A 6,000-nucleotide genomic window follows, 5' to 3' on the forward strand; every position below is an offset into this window, starting at 1 on the left:
TGGCACATGGGCTTAGTTGCTCTGAAGTACGTGCAATCTTCCCAGACCAGGGATCATGTCCCTTGCATTAGCAGACAGATTCTTATCCACTGTACCACCAGGGAAATGCCTGAATTTTCCCTTTAAAAAACAGAGACTCTCAGACTGAGTTTAAAAAAATAACAATTATACAATCAGCTTTATGTATACATGGGTTCTACATCTGTGAATTCAACCAAACACAGATAGAAAGTCTTATTTAAAAAAAAATTCTGAAAAGTTCCAAAAATCAAAACTTGAATTTGCCTAGCATCAGCAGCTATTTACATTATCATTTACATTATATTTATAAATATTTACATAGCATTTACATTGTATTAGGTATTGTTAAGTAATCTAGAGATGATTTAATGTGTATGGGAGGATGTACATAGGTTTTACACAAATACTACCCCATTTTATATAAGGAAGTTGAGCATCCATAGGTTTTGGTATCTGTGGGAGGTCCTGGAACCAATCCCTTTGACACAAAGGGATAAATATATTCTGTTTATAAGAAATATAGTTAAAGCAATAAAAAGAAGCTTGAAAATAAAGGAATGGAGACAGAGATACCAGATTAATGAAACAAAGAGAAACTGCAGTGGCATTATTAATATCACATGTTAAAATTTAAGATTAGAAACAATAAATGTGACAAAGAAGGACCTTACACTTTATGTAATAATAGAAACACTCTATCTGTAAAAGATATAACAGCATCTTTGGTGCACTATATATGTACCAAACAACAAAACAGCTAGTTATATAAAACAAAAGCTATTAGAAATCTCAGGAGAATGTAATAAAAATAAAATTATTGTGGAAGGCATAAATTCCCTTCTTTAAGAGTTAAAACGGGTAACACAAAAAAAGTATGGATACAGAGTAATTATATAATGCAATTAATAAAATTAATGTAATGAATATAGACTCTGGTTTCTTTGTTTTTCTGAAACAGAGAAAATAAATTTTTGAGCTTGTACATAGAAAATGAATTATGTGCAGGCCTACACAGAAACACTTGTTTTTTTTTTTCTTTTTAATGAATATAGAGAACTTAAAAAAAAAACTCAATAAAAAGCAATCAAAATGAAACAGAACCCAAATATATTAGCTGCTTAAAAATAAAGGATAAAGAAGAAAACAAAATTCAAACTACAAAGTAAAAAGTAATGAAAAAGAAGCCACTTCATTTCAAACTTTATGGCACAATAGCTTAAAACAAAAGTTACATTTCTTGTTTTTCTTTCTTCTCTCATCTCCTCCTTTCTTCTTCTTCTTCCTTTTATTATTTTTCTTCTTTCTTCCTTTTTACATCGTTTTTCTTAATGAAAAGATTTCAATGAAAAGGATCCCAAGGTTCTTATTTTGGAAAATAGAAAACACATAAAAAAATAAAATATAAAAGGGTGAATAAGAACAAAAATTATTGTTTTGTGTGTTTGTTTTTAAAATACACTAAAATGAGACGTCCCTGGTGACTCAGTGGTGAAGAATCTGCCTGCCAATACAGGAGACATGGGTTCCATCCCTGATCCAGGACGATCATGCCTGCCATGGAGAAGCTAAGTCCATGTACCACAACTACTGAGGCTATGCTCCAGAGCCTGGGAGTGGCAACTGCTGAGCCTGAGTGCCCTAGAGCCTGTACTTCATAGCAAGAGAAGCCACTGCAATGAAATGCCTGTGCCCAACAACTAGAGAGTATCCCCCATTTACCACAACTAGGGAAAGCCCACACAGCAACTGAAACGCAGTGCAGCCATAAATGAAAGACATATAAATAAATAAATAAATTCTACTGTTTTAAAAAATAAAGTAAAATACACTAAAATGGATAAGCTATTCTCAAACCTGATTTAAGAGAAAGGAGCAAAAAAGGAATATAATTATGAGTGAGAAAAGAAACAACCATAGAGATTCAGTTCAGTCACTCAGTCGTGTCCGACTCTTTGTGACCCTGTGGAATGCAGCACACCAGGCCTCCCTGTTCATTACGAACTCCTGGAGCTTGCTCAAACTCATGTCCAACAAGTTGGTGATGCCATCCAGCTACCTCATCCTCTGTCGTCCCCTTCTCCTCCCACCTTCAATCTTTCCCAGCATCAGGGTCTTTTCAAATGAGTCAGTTCTTCACATCAGGTGGGCAAATTGTTGGAGATTCAGCTTCAACAACAGTCCTTCCAGTGAATATTCAGGACTGATTTCCTTTAGGATTTACCGGTTGGATCTCCTTGCAGTCCTAGGGACTCTGAAGAGTCTTCTCCAACACCACAGTTCAAAAGCATTTATTCTTGGGTGCTCAGCTTTCTTTATGGTCCAACTCTCACATCCATACATGGAAAAACCACAGCTTTGACTATATGGACCTTTGTTGGCAAAGTAAAGTCTCTGCTTTTTAATATGCTGTCTAGGTTAGTCTTAGCTTTTCTTCCAAGGAGCAAGCATCTTTGACTTTCATGGCTGCAGTCACTATCTGCAGTGATTTTGGAGCCCAAGAAAATTAAGTCCGTCACAGTTTTCATGTTTCCCCATCTATTTGCATGAAGTGATGGGACTAGATGCCATGATCTTAGTTTTTTGAACGTTGAGTTTTAAGCCACCTTTTTCACTCTCCTCTTTTACTTTCATCAAGAGGCTTTTCAGTTACTCTTCACTTTCTGCCATAAGGGTGGTGTCATCTGCATATCTGAGGTTATTTTGATATTTCTCCCTGCAATCTAGACTCCAGCTTGTGCCTCATACAGCCCGGCATTTCAGTTGATGTAATGTGTGTATAGGTTAAATAAGCAGGGTGACAACATACATCCTTGACGAACTCCCTTCCCAATTTGGAACCAGTCCATTGTTCAATGTCCGGTTCTAACTGTTGCTTCTTGGCCTGCATACAGATTTTTCAGGAGGCAGGTCAGGAGGTCTGGTATTCCCATCGCTTTAAGAATTTTCCACAGTTTATTGTGATACACACAGTCAAAGGCTTTGGCAAAGTCAATAAAGCAAAAATAGATGTTTTTCTGAAACTCACTTTTTCTATAAGCCAGTGGATGTTGGCAATTTGACCTCTGTTTCCTCTGCCTTTTCTAAATCCAGCTTGAACATCTGGAAGTTCTTGTTTCACATACTTTTGAGGCCTGGCTTGGAGAATTTTGAGCATTACTTTGTTAGCTTGTGAGATGAGTGCAATTGTGTGGTAGTTTGAACACTCTTTGGCATTACCTTTCTTTGGAATTGGAATCAAAACTGACCTTTTCTAGTCCTGTGGCCACTGTTGAGTTTTCCAAATTTGCTGGCATATTGAGTGCAGCACTTACACAGCACCATCTTTTAGGATTGGAAAGAGCTCAGCTGGAATTCCATCACCTCCACTAGCATAATTTGTAGTGATGCTTCCTAAGCCCCATTTGACTTCTCATTCCAGGTTGTCTGGCTCTAGGTGAGTGATCACACCATCATGGTTATCTGGGTCATGAAGATCTTTTTTTGTATAGTTTTTCTGTGTATTCTTACCATCTCTTCTTATTATTTTCTGATTCTGTTAGGTCCATACCATTTCTGTCCTTTGCATGAAATAATCCCTTGGTATCTCTAATTTTCTTGAAGAGACTGCTAGTCTTTCCCATTCTATTGTTTTCCTCTATTTCTTTGCATTGATCACTGAGGAAGACTTTCTTATCTCTCCTTGCTATTCTTTGGAACTCTGCATTCAAATGGGTATATCTTTCCTTTTCTCCTTTGCCTTTCTCTTCTCTTCTCAGCTATTTGTAAGGCCTCCTCAGATAACCATTTTGCCTTTTTGCATTTTTTTTCTTGGGATAGTCTTGATCACTGCCATGTATACAATGCCATGAACCTCCATCCATAGTTCTTCAGACACTCTATCAGATCTAAACCCTTGAATCTATTTGTCACTTCCACTGTATAAGCATAAGGGATTTGATTTAGGTCATACCTGGATGGCCTAGGAGTTTTCCCTACTTTCTTCAATTTAAGTCTGAATTTTGCAATAAGAAGTTCATCTGAGCCATAGTCAGCTCCTGGCCTTTTTTTTTTTTTTTTTTTTTGCTGACTGTATAGAGCTTCTCCATCCTTGGCTGCAAAGAATATAATCAATCTGATACCTGTATTGACCATCTGGTGGTGTCCATCTGTAGAGTCATTTCTTGTATTGTTGGAAGAGAGTGTTTTCTATGACCAGTGTATTTTCTTGGCAGAACTCTGTTAGCTTTTGCCCTGCTTCATTTTGTACTCCAAGGCCAAACTTGCCTGTTACTCCAGGTACCTCTTGACTTCCTACTTTTACTTTCCAGTCCCCTATAATGAAAAGGACATCTTTTTTGGGTGTTACTTCTGGAAGGTGTTGTAGGTCTTCATAGAACCGTTCAATTTCAGTTTATTTGACATAGACTTGGATTACTGTGATATTGAATGCTTTGCCTTGGAAATGAACAGAGATCATTTTGTCCTTTTTGAGACTGCACCCAAGTACTGCATTTAGGACTCTTTTGTTGACTATGAGGGTTACTCGATTTCTTCTAAGGGATTCTTGCCACAGTAGTAGATATAATGGTCATCTGAATTAAATTCACCCATTCCAGTCCAATTTTAGTTCACTGATTCCTAAAACATTGATGTTCACTCTTGCCATCTCCTGTTTGACCACTTCCAGTTTACCTTGATGCATAGACCTAACCTTCCAGGTTCCTGTGCAATATTGTTCTTTACAGCATCGGACTCTACTTCCATCACCAGTCACATCAACAACTGGGTGTTGTTTTCACTTTGGCCCCATCTCTTCATTCTTTCTCCAGAAATAAGTGGAATTATTTCTCCAGTCTTCTCCAGTAGCATATTGGGCCCCTACCAACCTGGGGAGTTCATCTTTCAGTGTACTTTCTTTTTGCCTTTTCATACTGTTCATGGGGTTCTCAAGGCAAGAATACTGAAGTGGTTTGCCATTCCCTTCACCAGTGGACCTTGTTTTGTCAGAACTCTCCACCATGACCCGTCCGTCTGTCTTGGGTGGCCCTACAAAGCATGGCTCATAGTTTCACTGAGTTAAACAAGGCTGTGGTCCATGTGATCAGTTTGATTAGTTTATGCACCTATAACCATAGATATAGGAGCAAGCAAAAGAAGCATAAGAAATATTACATGCAGATTTATGCCAACACATTTGAAAATCTAAAAAAAATAATGGATTGATTTCCTATCCAGAAAGAAACACTCAGAATTGACCCCTAGAAGTGGATAATTTGAATGAACTAATTTCCTAGAAGGCAGTGACATGCCCCAGGACTAGATGAGTTCACAAATAACTTTTCTTATTTCACTGTTGAAGCCAGTGTGGTAAGTAGAATTTCAAAGATGTCTCCCCAAGATTCCCAACTTTGTTTTTCAAACACTAAACTAGATACAACTGTGAAAGGACTTTGAAGACAGATTTAAGGTTACTAACCATCTGACCCCAAATATGGAGATTATTCAGAATTATTGGTGGGCTTAATATAATCACATGATCTCTTAAAAGCAGAAGAGTGAAGAAGTCAGAGAGATGGGGCAGAAGAGAAGGTAAGAAAGATGGGAGAGAGGTAGAGGTTGGAGATTTTAATTCATAAAGGCAAAAATTTTAAACACTTGTTTATACAATATTTCCAATTTGTTCACAGTTATTGATTTCTTCCATACCTTTTCCACGTATCTCCATAGTTGAAGTGTATTCCCCTACTCCACTGATGTGGGCTTGGTCGTGGGACTTACTTTAACCAATAGAATGTAAGCAGATGTGACTCAGAAGATTCAGCTTTGCTCTTCTTGCTCCTGTCCTCCACTATGAGAACAGCATGTCTCAAGTAGTGGTCATTCTTGAATCCGGGTCCACTATGAGAAGACATTTGCACACAAGGCAAGTTGAATCCTACAAAGGCCAGAAGAGCCTCAGCCAACCCATAGCCCTCATGTAACATGATCAAGAAATAAGGT

The sequence above is a fragment of the Dama dama genome, chromosome 20 (assembly GCF_033118175.1).
Source record: "Dama dama isolate Ldn47 chromosome 20, ASM3311817v1, whole genome shotgun sequence".
NCBI lineage: Eukaryota > Metazoa > Chordata > Mammalia > Artiodactyla > Cervidae > Dama > Dama dama.